Source organism: Pseudorasbora parva, chromosome 22, assembly GCF_024679245.1.
Source record: "Pseudorasbora parva isolate DD20220531a chromosome 22, ASM2467924v1, whole genome shotgun sequence".
NCBI classification, from domain to species: Eukaryota; Metazoa; Chordata; class Actinopteri; order Cypriniformes; family Gobionidae; genus Pseudorasbora; species Pseudorasbora parva.
The window spans coordinates 27136848-27154236 of NC_090193.1; the positions used below are offsets into that span (position 1 = coordinate 27136848).

The 17389-nt window shown below is 37.9% G+C and overlaps 1 protein-coding gene across 3 annotated transcripts in view; it reads right to left on the reverse strand.

Moving 5' to 3' along the window:
• iqsec1b (IQ motif and Sec7 domain ArfGEF 1b) overlaps positions 1-17389 on the reverse strand; it is a 246199-nt gene that overhangs the window by 165456 nt on the left and 63354 nt on the right. The window lies entirely within an intron of this gene.

Below are 17389 nucleotides of genomic sequence, written 5' to 3' on the forward strand. Positions count from 1 at the left end.
CTTTCTGAAGACTGAATTATTAATTATCAAACAGCATTTAATGTTTTGTGCTTTCTTTTGTCATCAGGGACAGTATATTGAGGTAAATTATAAATAACTCAGCATAATAAACCTTCTGGCACTTTGGGCAGATAATTTCCCATGACGCACACATGTCCATTTCCAGCCTGCTAATATCATGATTGTGCATATCATGGGTTAAAAAAAAAAACTTGCAATGTCACGTCAAAGCCGTTTGGTTTACATGCCAGAACCAAGACAAAGAAGCTGTTCTCCTCAGCGACCCTGCTAACCAACGATAATCGGTAATGTCATGGGATTAAATCCCTTTGAGTTTCCGCCCTGGCTGCCATAAGCTTTCTGTTATCACCGCAGTGCAGGTTCTAGAGTTACATAACTCCTACAACTAAACAAATGCACCGAAACTTCAAAAAAATGTCCAAAAAGCTGGCAAGAACTCAAAGCTAGCCTAAGATTAGCTTCAAGGACTAATTGAGCTGCAAAACAGCAGTGGAAGCTTCATTTTATAAGAGCTTTTCATAAGCAAACATTGATCAAACGGACACCCCAGAAGCACTGCATGCTATTCAAAGCCCATACACCCACCACACCCATTTTAAAGCTATGGTTAATCTAAAACTCTTTCCTCAGCGTCTTGTCATTTCAAACCAGAATAACTTTTTTTTTCATGGAAAACATTTTTATACAACTAAAAATAGTGATGCTTGAACACAATATTTTGATTTCAGAGCAGGGCTGCAGGAAATATCTAAATTAAAATCGCAATATGGTTTAATTAATTCTATAAATACTCTGCGTGTCAGAATTAGTGAGTCACTGAATACACATTAATCCACCTCTGCATGTGTTGAGTTTTGTTAACCAAAGCATTTTTTATATATGTTCCAGCGTATTGGATTTTTCCATTTTTTGTTTTTTTCCAATGGTAGCGCTGTACATTTAAAAATGCCATCAGTGTGACAAGGTGCTGATTGTCTATTTCAGGCTGTGCGCAGAACGATCAGCATTTTTGTCTGGACACAGACAGATGAAAAATTTTAAACGCAGAGCTTGTCACTGTGAGTTTATAGAAGTTAAGACCGTTTACATTTTGCATTACTCTTACCTGTATGACCACAATTGAGTATTTTAATTTTATGCAAGTAATCGCACTCACAAACACTTAGATATGTGCCTAATATACTTGTACAGTTGCTACTAAATGTTTTAAGTGATAAGCCATATTTGAATAAATAAAATCATAATAAAACAAATAACATTTTGGTTGACCAAGCCTCTTCTTGTCGACTAATTGTAACGGGGAAGCTCTAGTAGCCAGCCATCCAATCACAGTGGAGGAGGGGCGGGACAAACGCCACACTGACCAACTGCCACTTCCAGCTGGTACAATGGTTACAGACTAGAGTGCGGATCGGGCCGCATTTTTCTGTCCGAGCCCGACCCGCGTCCGACAGAGCAGTAACCGAACCCGACCCGAGCCCGACAGGCATTAAAATACTTATGTCCGAGCCCGACCCGAGCCCGACAGTTAAAATCTATTTTTTCCCCTCATATACTAATGACACGTAGGTTTGTTTGTGTGGAAAGTCCGCTTTTATTAAGCAGCTGTAGGAAGGCATTCTGAAATGTTTACAGACGAGCGCATCAGCGCGCACACGGGACATCAAATGTTACACAGAGCCCAATCAAATAGCCAACTGAAATTAAATGAACAAAGGTCTGCTAAAAATGGCCCAAGCTAACAGAACAAAACATTAACGTAATACAATTGAAATGCTTATTGAAATGAAAGTCATCTTACCAATTTTCTCAAACTGTATGGTTCCTAAACTGCAACATGGGATCTATTTACATAATCTATCCATCAAAGTTTAGGCTAATCGAGGTTTTATGCAGAAAAAGGATTGCATCAACTGTGGATGGCTTCAAGGCTGTCCTCCTGCCAGCTGTCCTCCAAGTTGCGCTCACTGGAATGACAGGGATGCCGCGGGCAATATGCACGCACGTGTTGCGCGTTGTTGTCACGGCGACATAAACAAATTTCCGCGTGCAGGAAGACGGATGTTAGGGTAATATTTTACATTTATTTTAGTCACAGAAACAAACCATTGCATCAAGTTAAACAGGCCCATTGGCTACTTGCATAATAAGCCGTTTTAAATTTAAAAGGTTCAATGCCTTATCTCACTGACGTGACCGAGCCCGACCCGAACCCGAACGTCATTTCTAAATATCTGTCCGAACCCGGCCCGACCCGTCGGGTACCGTCGGAACCCGTCGGGCTCGGGTCGGGTATCCATCCTCTATTACAGACGACAAAAACAAGCACAACAAAGGAACAAAATAATTTAAAACAAGGGCCAGAGCAAATACATAACGCAGTATTGCCATTTCATATTCAGAAACAAACCATCTGTGTAATCAGATACTGGTAACACTAACACTAACCCGCTTTGAAATAATTTGAGCTTTGTGACTTTGCATTATCCTGCTGGTAGTAGCCAACAGAGGATGGGTACATGGTGGTCATAAAGGGATGGACATGGTCAGAAACAATGCTCAAGTAAGCCGTGGCATTTAAATGATGCCCAATTGGCACTAATGGGCCTAAAGTGTGCCAAGAAAACATCCCCCACACCATTACACCACCACCACCACCAGCCTGCATAGTGGTAACAAGGCATGATGGATCCATGTTCTCGTCTGTTTACGCCAAATTCTGACTCTACCATCTGAATGTCTCAACAGAAATCAAGACTCATCAGACCAGGCAACATTTTTGCAGTCCTCAACTGTCCAATTTTGGTGAGCTTGTGCAAATTGTAGCCTCTTTTTCCTATTTGTAGTGGAGTTGCGTGGTACCCGATGAGGTCTTCTGTTGTTGTAGCCCATCCACCTATAGGTTGTGCATGTTGTGGCTTCACAAATGCTTTGCTGCACACCTCGGTTGTAACAAGTGGTTATTTCAGTCAAAGTTGCTCTTCTATCAGCTTGAATCAGTCGGCCCATTCTCCTCTGACCTCTAGCATCAACAAGGCATTTCTGCCCACAGGACTGCCACATACTGGATGTTTTTCCCTTTTCACACCACTCTTTATAAACCCTAGAAATGGTCGTGAGTGAAAATCCCAGTAACTGAGCAGATTGCAGATTGTCAAATACTCAGACCGACCCATCTGGCACCAGTAACCATGCCATGTTCAAAATTTCTTAAATCACCTTTCTTTCCCATTCTGACATTCAGTTTGGAGTTCAGGAGATTGTCTTGACCAGGACCACACCCCTAAATGCATTGAAGCAACTGCCATGTGATTGGTTGATTAGATAATTGCATTAATGAGAAATTGAACAGATGTTTCTAGGTGTTCCTATTGTGTGTGTGTGTGTGTGTGTGTGTGTGTGTGTGTGTGTGTGTGTGTGTGTGTGTGTGTGTGTGTGTGTGTGTGTGTGTGTGTGTGTGTGTGTGTGTGTGTGTGTGTGTGTGTGTGTGTATTAGGGATGCTCATTTTGGTTCATATTTCCGACCGACAACCGACTCATTAATCGATTATTATCCATTAACTGCTAAGATTATAATACTGAATTTACATTACATAAAAATACAATTGACGAGTGTCTATGACCCGTTAAAAATACTTTTTTCACATGTTTATTTTATTGTGCAAACAGCAGAACATACAGAACAGCTCAACAACAGAACCTAGATTCACACTAGAGCCCTGCATTTATGCCCGAGCCCGACAGGACCTGACTTTTTTTATGCCCCTAGGGCTGGGCTTCGGGCCAATTTTCACGTCATACCTAAACGCGGGCCGGGCTTCGGACCTTTTTTTAGTTTTATATTTATTTTATTAATTAAAAAAATCAATCAATCAATCAATCAACTTTATTTATATAACGCTTTTACAATCACAATTGGGTCAAAGCAGCTTCACAGTGTCAAACAGGACAGTATTGCAACAAAATTAGATTTGGCTGCACAGTCGCTCCGGAGAAAACAGTGATGTCACCAGCTCATTCCAATTTATCACACAGCGACAATGTTGGCAGATCTGTATTATAGTTTATAGAATTAATTAAAACCTAATTAATACATTATATTTGTATAATTAATTGAATAACTTGGATCATAATTTTAGTGTCCCCAACTGAGCAAGCCAAGCCAAAGGCGACAGTGGCAAGAAACCAAAACTCCATCAGGGCATGATGGAGAAAAATAAACCTTGGGAGAAACCAGACTCAGTCGGGGTGCCAGTTCTCCTTCTCCTCTGGCCTATTAACACACAGTGCATGATTATTATTCTGGCAACCTTACAGGTCAGAAATCATATTAGATCGGAATATTCAACATTTCTGGGTATCACGCAAGAGGATGGTGCGTCGATTACAATGAGATGTGCTGCACTGATGGAAACAACACAAGACCAATAGCTTACGCGACTGTGAAGACATGGCTTGCACAGGAGAGTCATGCAGCAGCGCAGTTCTTCAGCGCAGTTACTAGAGTCATGGCCTTTTTACAACTGGTTCCTTCATTCGTTTTCTCTGACCAGGTATCTATCTGATTCCGAAATGACCAGGAGTAGGCCTAAATGCCTTTCGAGACGTATTTCATTTCGATTACTCAAACAAACCAATTCAGAAGGTGGTCTGAAAGCATTTCGGACAAAACCGGACAAGTATAAATGTATCTGGTTGTTTAAAACACGTGTGTAAATTTTACTCCTGGCAAATGGCAAAAAAAAATAAACACTTTTTTTAACCATTGTTTAAAAAAAAAAACATGTTATTTTACCACACTATTTTATCAAATAACCACGTGTTATTTTTGGCAAAGCTCTATAGCCCTATTGAGGGCTATAGAGCTTTGGCAGAGAGCAAATTTTCAGTGAATAATGACTTAATTTAGCTTTATTTCTCACATAAACCTATAGGATGAGTCCAAAAGGACTAAAATATAATGCAAGGTGTACTTTTATGCTCTTAATGTTTACTATAATTCAATCCTTCAACAATCATCCTTTTGTGATCCACTGTTTGGAACATGAGGGTGAAAGAGGCACCTTTTTTGTGCTGGTGAACTATCCTTTTAAGTAAGGAGAAAAACAAGACCTTGAACATGTTAATACTATCACCGAAGCACATGGAGAAATGATTAAATTAACATGGCCTTGTAAAAGCAATGTAAGCAAGTGAGTATCATGACATTGCGCTGACCCTTTCCTTAAACAACATAATCTGCGTCAGGTGATTGCTTTTGATTCAGTCTCATATTAACCCTCTGAATCTCCCTCCCACCCTGGTTACTGAACCTGAAAACGGTGGGTGAAATTTCATTAGTTCGAGGTCCTTGGTTTCATCTGACAGCATCGATCCATGTGTCATTTTTGCCAATAGTATACTGATGATTAAGGGAGACATAAAAATGTCCATGATTGTAATACTCAAGCAAAACCAAAAGACTATTTCCATTTTTCACAACAGTATTTGGCCTCGTTGAGCATATGTTGCTTGCAATGGAGCTGCGTTTAGCAGTACTGGCCAGCGCCCAAACTACAAAACCGAGTAATTGAGTTTAAATGGTTCAGACTGATCAGCATTGTGATCACAAATCTGTTCATTCCCTTCAAACCATTTCCTCAGATCCAGCAGACCAACCACCATGTTACCATCAATCGTGCATTTAAAGTAAAGAAGCTTTGAACCATTAAGCCACTGGTTTAATGTGCAGGGCTCCGATTCACTCTCTCTGCCCCTGGTGCTGTGAAACAAACCGAGTCCGAGTGGCTGTGCAGTTCAGCTTCACTGCACAACAATCCATCAGATCTGCCAGTTTGAGAATGGACTGACTGCTAACACATGGATGCCGAAAAACAAGGCCATGCCACAAGTGTGTCTGGAAGACCATTGGAAATACCATTGTGGTACATAATCTTTTTCAGATAAACCCACCCCTAAATAGCACATAAAACAAATCTAGCTAATGTTGGTCACTTTATATGTCAGTCAGCGTTACTTCAGTCATTTCCATTTCATTTTGTATGATTTTGAATCAAACCCAAATGATTCTGAAGAAAGCCTTAAAAAAATGTCTCAATGAGTCGATATGTATCGTTTGTGTGCAGTTACATGACACATGAATACAAATAAAACATTTTGAACATATTAAATAATTACAACAGTTACAGCAGCAATTTTATTCTACTTTTATTCTACTCTACAAATATAAATAAATCTTTCTATGAAAAAAATTAAATAAAATAATGCTGTAAAATTGTAATATCTAAGGAAATATTAGCCATCTGAAACCATATTAGATTATGGATTTATAGTAGTAAAAATAACTGTATCCACAAAGTGTGTTTTGTGGTAACCTAATGTTTGTAAGTGTATCTCACCAGCTCTGTTTCCTGCTGCAGTGACCTCTTTCACTGTGCAAATGAATCATACAGAGGTCATTATCATATATTGTTAATATATCATGGCAGAGCCACAGTGCTTGAAGCAGTACACCTCCATAATTCAACTTAATAAAGTACTAAACCTGTTATAAAACTGTCCCATGGAATATTCCTGATAAACCATTACTGTCAATAATTAATGCATTTGGTACTGGTCAACTCTTTCCCCTCTTTTCTGCCTAATCATTTCTGGTCACTCTTAACTACCTTTTAACAGCAAATTAAAGGTACTGTAGATAATTTTCAGAGCGCTCTACAAAGCCACACCTGCTCCAAAACACATGAACGCCTACAGCAAGAAGCAAACAAATGCGCTGCGAGAGACGACGTTAAACTACCTCATGTCTCAAAGCACATAACATTACAATGTTAATCATGAACATAAACAACTTAAAGAGCACTGACCTGTACAACCTGACTGCTGCAGATTTATTTCAGCGTTGATAGTGTTGTCATTGAAACAGATATATGAGTCATAAACCGTTTTCAGTAAAACGTCAAGGGTTTCTATATGTTCCGAACTATGGTAGTTATGGTGTGAACGCCGCATAAGCTTGAACTTTAAAAGGTGTTTACTGTTTTGGTTGCGGTGCTCACTCTGAAGACGTGATGTCTGCGCGAACAGGTGCGTGGAGGTATGGAAGTACATACACTCACAGGCAGATAGGACATTGTATCATTACATTCGGACCGAATATAGATGAGATATATAAAAACATTTAGACAACCTAACTAACATTCAACTTTCAACCAAAACAACAACAATATATATATATATATATATATATATATATATATATATATATATATATATATATATATATATATATATATATATATATATATATATATATATATATATATATATAAAATTGTAATATCCAATTTGGCCTTTAAATGCCAAAAATAAAACAAAGAAAAATTATTTGGATGGTTCCCTGAGATTTGATGCTGGGTGTAAGTGTACAGATATTTTTGTGAATTAAATGTTGAAATGTATTTAACTCTTAATAATACTTCCTAAACTAATTCTAATATACCTCTTTGGTTATTATAATCTATATAAACTATTTATATTTAAATTATATTTATATTTCCATTTATAAAATGGAAAATTGAGCACCCTGCACTGAGGGATATAGTTCATTGTACTCTGGTAGTATATTAGCCAAGCGGCAACCTCCCGCGATCTCTCTTGAAGCCAATACGGAAGTAATGTAAACTGTAATTCCTTAACTGGTCACTAGAGGCAGGCTCCAGAAGGGAGCAGAATGAAGCGACTATTATGTGATATATAGACCCATGAGTGCAAATTTTAGCAGGCAACCTTGCCAAAATAATACGCATTTTACCCCCCAAACGCCATTTTTTCCCCGGAGAACCCCCCAGGGAGCTATTGTTTAGGGCTAATAGTTGGCAGGTTTTGTTGTAAAAACTTGGCAACCCTGTCTGCACACACGCTGGAATCAGGCTGGAATACACAATCTTTGCTGGTGTTGTAAAAAAATAAAATAATATAATGATACACAGAGTACTTACCCAACATGATCATCATTTCTGAGAGAAATTGTGATGGTGAATGCATATACAAACAAGCTCTCCGTTTAGGATTTGAACAAATATAATCGAAGCCTCTTTGATGGCGTGCATGATTACGTTACTGTTTATCATCTGTCCGTCATCGTCTAAAGCCCGTCCTGATGATTTCATTGGTCCGAACAGTTAAGAGATTATTCTGAGATAATTACTCCTCTATGGAGCAAGGCCAGACTGAACTGCCCAACCTAAAACTGTTGTGGGCGGGGCTAAGTTCGGCTGGCATCCAGGCTAGTAGTATATGGTATTTTTTGCTCAAATTAGTTCCTATGCATACAGAAAATTAGCATACTATGTAAAGTATTTTTGAATTATGAAACAAACACTACAGACAGTATGCAAGTATGCTACTCTGAATATAGCCCTATCCACAAGCTGTATTTTGCTATAATTTGGTTACTTAACAACATATCAATTAGAATTTTGTTTAAACTGAATTAAGAGATTAAAAAAAAAAAAGTAAAATTTTGTAGTAAATATATATTCATCAAAATGGAAAAGGAAAAAATGAGCACATATTGTGGGATATAATCCATTGTGCATATATATAGTTGTATACTGCAATATTGCTTAATGCGCACAGGACATTTGCATACTACTGAGTACACTCATGCAATTATAATAGAACTGTACAGATAGTATGCTAATCCAAATATAGGCCTATTAACACATGGTAATAATACATAAGTCTGGCTATGCATCCTCTTTTCTTTTCTTTTCTTTTCTCTCTCTCTCTCTCTCTCTCTCTCTCTCTCTCTCTCTCTCTCTCTCTCTCTCTTTCTCTCTCTCTCTCTCTCTCTCTCTCTCTCTCTCTCTCTCTCTCTCTCTCTCTCTCTCTCTCTCTCTCGTCTGTCTGTCTTTTGGTCTACCTCAGATCTCTCATAACCCTGAGGGAGCCTTTATTTATAGGAGGCAGTAGCAACTTCAATGGCTTTTAATAATTAATGATTTTGAGACCTGGCTGTGTCGGGCCAGCTCCACCAAACAGTAGTAAAGTCACCATATATATTACTGTGGCTTAACAACACTCACTTTAACAGGGCACATGTGTTTGGATAGAGCTCTGTAACTATCATACACATTGAAAAAACAGAGGTAGAAAGCAGGGAAGATGCTAGCGCTCGATGGAGCTGCAGATCCCCAGAGCTGTTGTCTTTGCAGTAGCCACTTGCTGTCGTTGTGAACTCCCTGTAAAAGGGACTTCACAGTGTGCGGCTGCTCCACATTCCCAGCATCCCTTTGTAGCAGATCAGATGCAGAGTGAGAGAGAAAGAGAGGTAGGAGTGGGAGAGAGAGAACACAGATGCAGGCCACACAAAAGTACAGTACCACTTGTATGTGTGTCAATACGAAAGCTGGAGGGGACCAAGAATTATTGTCATTGCACAGTTGTAAAATCCACTCTGTTGTGATGTGGTGGAGATACAGAGTGGATTATAAGACAATTATGGAAAAACCTCTAGTGCTAGAGCACTCTTTCTCCACGGCTGTATCCGAAGCTTAAGGGGGCTGCTTTGCTACACATTTACCTTGATGTCAACATGTTATATATTACAAAAACATATGCTGAGTCTAAAATTGCATACTGTATAGTAGGTACTACATTTGTTTTGATACTTACTTAGTGACCACTAAAAAACTATGTTCTATAAATTCAGATACTACATCTGCCATGCTGTCAATATCATGTGACTTATGGCATCAGTTGTCACTTCACTTCCCTTCACAAATCCTCTTCCATTGCCTCATGGGAGAGTAAAGCGCACATCGTATGTACACTTCTGTATTTCTCTGGAAGGTGTACTGTTTTATGAATGTTGCTCCGCTCACGTACTGTTTTTCGCCTACTTTATACTGTAGTATTAAAGTAGTATTAAATATTTGTAGTATTAAAGTAGTATTAAATACTGTAGTATTAAAGTAATACTACAGTATAATACTGTAGTATTAAAGTAGGCATATTAAGATGCAGTGAAAAAGCTTTTTTAGGGTTAGGCTACTATAATACAATTGAGAATTAAAATATTCAATTTCTGTAAATGTTATTTTTTCTGAAATTACGATATACAGTGGCAAGAAAACATATGTGACCCCTTGCAGAATGTGAAAATGTTCACACTAAAATTATTCACATTTTCACAGATTCTGCAAATGGTTCACATAATTTTTCTTGCCACTGCAAATTAAATAAATACCATTCAAATATTAGGGGACTCTTTTTAAAGGAATTCAGGAAGTATGCATTAAATTAATAAAATAAGACATTAAAAACACTTATAATATTACAAAATGTATTTAAAATAAATGCTGACCATGTGACTGAAGACTGGAGTAAAGGCTAGTGAAAATACTCCCTTGCCATTACAGGAATAAAATAAATTTTTAAATATTAAAACAGAAAAGTTTATTTTTTATTCGGACCAAATGAATGCAGCCTTGTTGAGTAAAGGAGACTTCTTTCAAAAATATTTTACAAATCTGACCGACCCCAAACATCAATGGTAATGAAGATACATAAATATAAATAAATAAATAACATTAATAACTTTAACAACTATAAAAATGTGATACTATTTAAAAATAATTATAAAGGTAGATTTTTGGCTACCTTCAAAAATCAATCAGAAGGAGGCATGGATAGCCAAACTCATGGATTCTGACATGCCTTGATACTTGATAAAGCAGTATTTTTTTTTCTGGTCACTGACACAACCACACATTTTTGTTTTCCAGTGTCTTCAAGCAACCAGTCAGCCCTGCCTGCTTAACCTTGCCAAAGCCAGAGGCCGAGTACAGAACAGTGTGTCAGCAGCACCTGTCTTACACTGCACTGTTAGCATGAGCATCAGAGCGCTGGGCCCGCCAATAGCTGTGTGACACGCCTGCGCACACACGCACGCACCCGGAGTGGATAGGCTTCAATGGAGCAGCCTATTACAGGCAACAAATCAATGAGAAGACACACACAGAGTGAGAGAGAAAGTAGGAAGGTGAGTGTAAAGACCGAGGTGAAAATGAGAGAGGGCAAATGCTCTGGGGGACCAGGCCGAGAAACCTCCCTGCAGCTATGCTCGCTCTCACACACACACGTCCTTGTCTAGAAGGAACAATGTGCATTGTACAGGGCCGCTCCGAGGAAAGCAGAGGCGTGCTGATGTCATGCTGATGTATGCGACTTGCAAAGCCTGGCAGCAGTGACATATTTTGGTTTGTGGTAAGGCGAATAAAAAAAAACTGTAAGAGGTGACATTTCACTCGGCTCTGATGATGGTCTGAGTCACAGAAATTGAAACGATTTGTCAAACAGACTATACTTCACAAGTTTATCTCAAGTTATCCACAAGAAATGATGCTTTCGAAAAGATTAAAGCCCGGTGTGAACTGAAGAATGTTTTCTCATTAGAAGAATTCAGTCATTACTACACATTTTTATATACTGCCAAACATACAGTGGGTGGCAAGCATTCAGACCCCATTAAATGTTTCACTCTTTGTTATTTTACGGCCATTTGCTAAAATCATTTAAGTTCGTTTTTTCTTATTAATGTACACACAGTACCCCATACTGACAGAAAAACACAGAATTGTTGACATTTTTGCAGATTTATTAAAAAAGAAAAATTGAAATATCACAAGGTCCTAAAGGCTCCAACATACTCCGCCAGAAAGAGAAAAAATTATTGCTCCCAGGGCTACAATAATAAGTTGTTTCTCGCAGCCCAGGTTTGGGAGTTCTAGAAACTTGTTCTCGACACATCGCCTGAGCAGAAATTTTTTCTTGCGGTTGTCCAAGAACTATTGTGTGATTGGTCATACAATTAAAGTGGGCGTGGTTAATGCAGAGAAACGCAGATGATCGGGACCTGCTTTTCTCATGAAGTATGGAATGTGCTGACCGGAACGAACTTTGTTCTTATTCTTGCCACCAACATTTTTGTGTTTTTCTGTCAATATGGGGTGCTGTGTGTACATTAATGAGAAAAAAATGAACTTAAAGGATTTTAACAAATGGCTGCAATATAACAAAGAGTGAAAAATTTAAGGGGGTCTGAATACACTCCGTACCCACTGTATATAGAGAAATGAAAGCTTGAAATATTTATTAAATGCCCTGAATGAATCAACTATACAGGAATAGAAGTAAGAATATTTTTAAACACTGGACTGTAACTCTTAATTTATACCCAGCAGCATTGGCTAAATAAAAAAATCATTCATACATATTTATTAAAGCAGCACTAGGTAACTTTTCAACCTTCATAATATATTTTCAAGACTCTTGTGATGCATCGACTTAGAATAGGTTGAATGACACGTCTGACAAAGCTTGATGGGGTCTGTATCGTTTTTAATCGTACTTTTAACCCGAGAACAAAAAGAACTACAAAATTCGACTGCTTTACGGCAATATACAGCACTTCCACCAACACCCACACTTCCTTAAATTCGGACGTGCGAGCCCAGTCATGTCCGAAGCAGCACAGACAAATAAGAAAGAAAAGGTTTTGTTGGAGGAAAGCAATAAGAGGAAACGAAAAAGTGATGGGATTAAAGACAAGACGAGAATCAACATTGGACCAGCGTTTGCGCGTTGGCGTGAGCTGAAGGAGGCGTGCCCGACCGATGCTGTCATGCTTATTATGGTGATTACCTACCACTCAAACATTGAATTGAAGTATCATAGATTCTGTAAAACGGTAACCAATAGACCACTATAATGACGCTGGCTTGTAAACGTGAGCATGGTGATTATTTGATGTTTGAAAAAAATAAAACCCATGAAATTATATTCATATGACATGCTGAAACATATGCCACTGACTCTACCTGGGATGAAGACATTTCACACGCGACACCAGAAGAACACCTGCATGTGAACTCCTCCTGCAGTGTTCAGGGGAACTGTTAGTGCTGCACCAACCTGCGGGCCGCTTTTATGAAGTTATTTGGCCCGCCCCGCACCACTGTATATATTTTTACAACCCGCCGCGCACCAGCGACCATTAAATAGACATACGGGGTCTGCGGGTTATGAGACGACCCGCGCATCACTATTTCAGGGCTATCAGGGTTATCATGTCAACAAATGCACGCGCGATGGCATCCCCTGTTGTAGGATGACAGAGCTTATGACAGAATTTGAAGACATTATTTTTTCCCAACTGTTGGGGGACACCGAGAGCAAAAGTTGCCATGTGCTGCTTTAATAAATTAATACAATAATAAAAATATTTATACATAAAGGCTACATAATAATAAATAATAACTACATAATGACATTCATACACAATGCAAAAGGGTTGTACCTAGTCTCTTAATGAGTCATGGGTGTGTTTTGGGAGTAACGTGCAATAAACCAATCAGTCTCATCTCTCATTTGCTTTAAAAGCCAATTGTGCTTGCACAAAGGGGGATTCGCTATTTACATGGCGCAATTTGCGAGCTGGAAGACTGAACGCTTCTCCAGAGAGGTTTTTTCATTTTTAAAAATGTTTGTGTGCTGTTGCGCATCCCTGTGCGTGTAATAAGCAGTGTACAGGCGTTGTGCAACATCCTATAGGCACATATTATTAACACGCTCTTTGAATGACACACAAAAATACTGCGCTATTGACTTTAGACCAGGTTTTTGTTAGTCAATGGCGCAGTCATTCTCAGCTGCCTCAAAATATCAATGTGCCAACAACATGCCTGAACACATCTTGTTTTCAGACCAGCATGCTATGATAACTGCGTCGAGCTGAAACTAGCAAAAATCATTTACATCAGGCCTGGCGTTTCATTGCACCGGGTGTAAGATAGGGCCCTTGGAGTACATATTTATCCATTTAAACATTTTTCCTTTGCATTTTTCATGTACAGACATCAACATTGCCAAAACGATCACACAGATCTGTGAAAACAACTGAAAAAAACTGTATTATGCATGCCAGGCCAGTAGTATTATATAATGTACTAATGGCGATTCTATTGCCTAGGTGTGCTTGGAGGTTTGTTGTTATTGAACAATAACGCAGCTGTGGGAGTAATAGAGATGACCAACAATAGAAAGAATTCCTCACATATGTAGGGACAACTACACAGCTTTTTGATATTTGCAGGATATGTATGCCAATACCATCCAGTCTCAACATCAGCACAGTGGTCACCATGCCCCATTATAATGTAAAAAAACATGCGCCAATAGACTTAAAAGTCTATTTTTCTGAAGTGACTAGTTTTCAAAAATTCCTGTTTTTTTGTTTACACGGTCCCATGTGAATGGCCCCTCCACTGCAACTCAAACTGTCATTTTGTCTTAGATTGCTTAAGATGTTTTCTGGTTTAAAACTGATGAGAGCGTTTGTCGACATTAAAACAGTGGCTGAAATAACACTGATATCTGACTCAACTGCCAGCATCCATTTATCAGTCTTAACATCAAAGTCTGACTGAGGGGGACTTAAAAACATCCAGATAAGGGAGAGATATGAGCGATATGCTGGTTCACTCAATTGAAATTGGCTTGAAGCTTTGATATCGAAGAACAGAGCTTCACTGTAAGTGAAATTCCCATAGTCTCCACTTCTTCCAAGTGTTTTTCAATTCCAGGGATAGAACAGTTGCTTTAAACTAAAAGAGTTATGTGAAATATTCTGCAGGTCGATATTTTTCATTTGGTAGCTTGGGCCAAAAAAAACCCCTGATAAAAATGCACTGTTTTCACAAAAATAATAAGCTACACAACTGTTTTTAACATTAATAATATCACCAAATCAGCATATTAGATTTCTAAAGGATCATGTGACAGTGAAGACTGGAGTAATGACCATCACAGGAATAAAATATGTTTTACAATAATACTGTTTTTACTGTATTGATTAAATAAATGCAGCAGTGGTATGCACAGGACATTATATTCAGTCAAAAGAATTGAATCTACATTGACAATTTTGAATCTACATTGACGTTTTCCATTTTGTACAATAATATATTCAAATATGCATTTTTCCCTTCATAATATTTACTCTAAAATTAAATTCAAAGACAGAAATTGTTTCTAATTTACTGATAAAGTTGTCTGGAGTATAGAACTGACACAACGGTTAAATCGTTCAAGTAGATCTGCTTATCAGCTGATGTAAATCATCTCAAAATGGCCAAAGACTGGCTCATATATTGGCTCATAATAATGCAACACATTAACATTACTTCTCAAAGTCGTTGGTCTCTACTGCAGAATCATACATCTGGTCGAGTCACACCAACACATGGAAAAACTTTACACTTAAACTGAAATCTGACTTGCTTTTCCAATTCAACAATCTTATCAAGTTTTCAATGTTAATAAGACCTAATAAGACCTAAGATCTAGGAGAAGAACACAAAGCCAAGACACAATGTCAACACGGGCCTTATGGTTTTTATTCAGGTTAAAGGCTAAGAACACAAGGCTTTCCTCTTTCCATAAAACTGCATGTTGTGCTAGCCTAACAGAAAATACACAGCAATCTTCCCTGATTATGATCATTCACCCTTGATCCCTCACAGCACTTTACCCTAAAACTAATAAGTGTCATCAATCTGCAGCCAGATAATTAGCAAATTACTGACAACTGTTGTGTGTTATCATGTTTAATGTTGTTGCACAAGTCCAGTGTTCCTTCAGGAATGCTCCTTAGGGGAGCCTCTCGCTTTGATAAGCAGCCTGAGCTTCTTTTGCAACAATTTCCTCTCCAGCGCTCAATTCGAATTTCACTGGCTGATGAAATCTGGGATCAACCTCAAACCCTGAACAAGCTCATTTCAGTGGCTCACAAAATGCTGTGAGTGTCGAGGAGGACTTGCTGGATGTTTGGAGGAGTCCCTGAGGATTTCCTTGTTCCATCTAATCTAATGCCACCCCGAGCCGGAAGGAAGCGTTGAGGTACATTGATTCACAAGCTACAACACTGCAGCATTGAGCGAGGATCTAATTAAGCCTGTTAATAACCCAGTATTGAAACAGCCATAAATGTTCAACTGAATGGATACTACAAGCACGTCTTTCCGTTTGAACTTGTGTTGGAATACAATGCTTCCCAAAAACTTTACTAATAAAGATATACTTCACAGGTGGTCGGAAGACCTGTCCTTTAAGAGAATCTATCACAATGATGTAGAGATCCACGGCTCTAAATAGATGAAAAAACATCCACAATGTCTCACTGAAGTGTCAAGTAGACAGATAGTATGAACATACGTCTTATTTTTGCCACTTGGCACTTGGAGTAATAAGTCAGCAATCTCAAGGTGATGGAAAGGTCTCTCAAAGTTTAAGGTTTGATGTTTTACAGTACAGTATGTGGGATTTATTTAAGGCCACCACTTAAAAAAAGATGCTGGTTGTGATGTCATTAAAAATGTGTATGCTTAGCTTAGTTTATGAATAATAATTAGATTATGAACAAATATAAATCTACTTGTAGTAGAGTATTTTTGTAAAAAGAAAACTAAGTTTAAAAATCTCCCAAAAATTTCAAAACAACATTCAGCTCATTAATTATTATTGCTGACAAACTCAAATGCTTGAATGAACTTGTGGCATATTTCATTTAATATCTTAATATACCACTGTCGCAGGATATATATATATATATATATATATATATATATATATATATATATATATATATATATATATATATATATATATATATATATATATATATATATATATATATATATATATATATATATATATATAAGCTGCTCAATATATATATATATATATATATATAAGCTGCTCAATATATATATATATATATATATATATATATATATATATATATATATATATATATATATATATATATATATCAAATAATAATAATAATTAAAGCTGCAAGCAAGGATGAAAGGGCCCTAGCACCCAGGGCCACTGCCACCCAGTGGCCTCAGGAAAACAGTGAATAGTGTGAGTAAGCGTATATTTAAGTGAGTAAATATAGGAGAAAGTCATTTGAATGTGCTACACTTCCTGCTGACTTTAACTGACAATTTCCACATAGATTACTTCAGGTCAGGACTTTTATCAACTGTGAAGTTTAAAGCAGATTGGACATTGTATGCCTGAGTTACAACAACTTCCTGTTTTGTGGCGTTAATCGCACACATTAGCAGGTTTAGCTTCCTGGGATTTTTTGTAGGAATTTGGCTGTTACATGTGTCCACTGAATTTCATACTTGTACGTGAAACTGAAAATTTGTAGGTGGCGCTATCGAGCCATTTTGCCAATCTGAAACCTTCATCAATTTTCACCACCTCTGACATGAAAAGTTTTCGAACATGT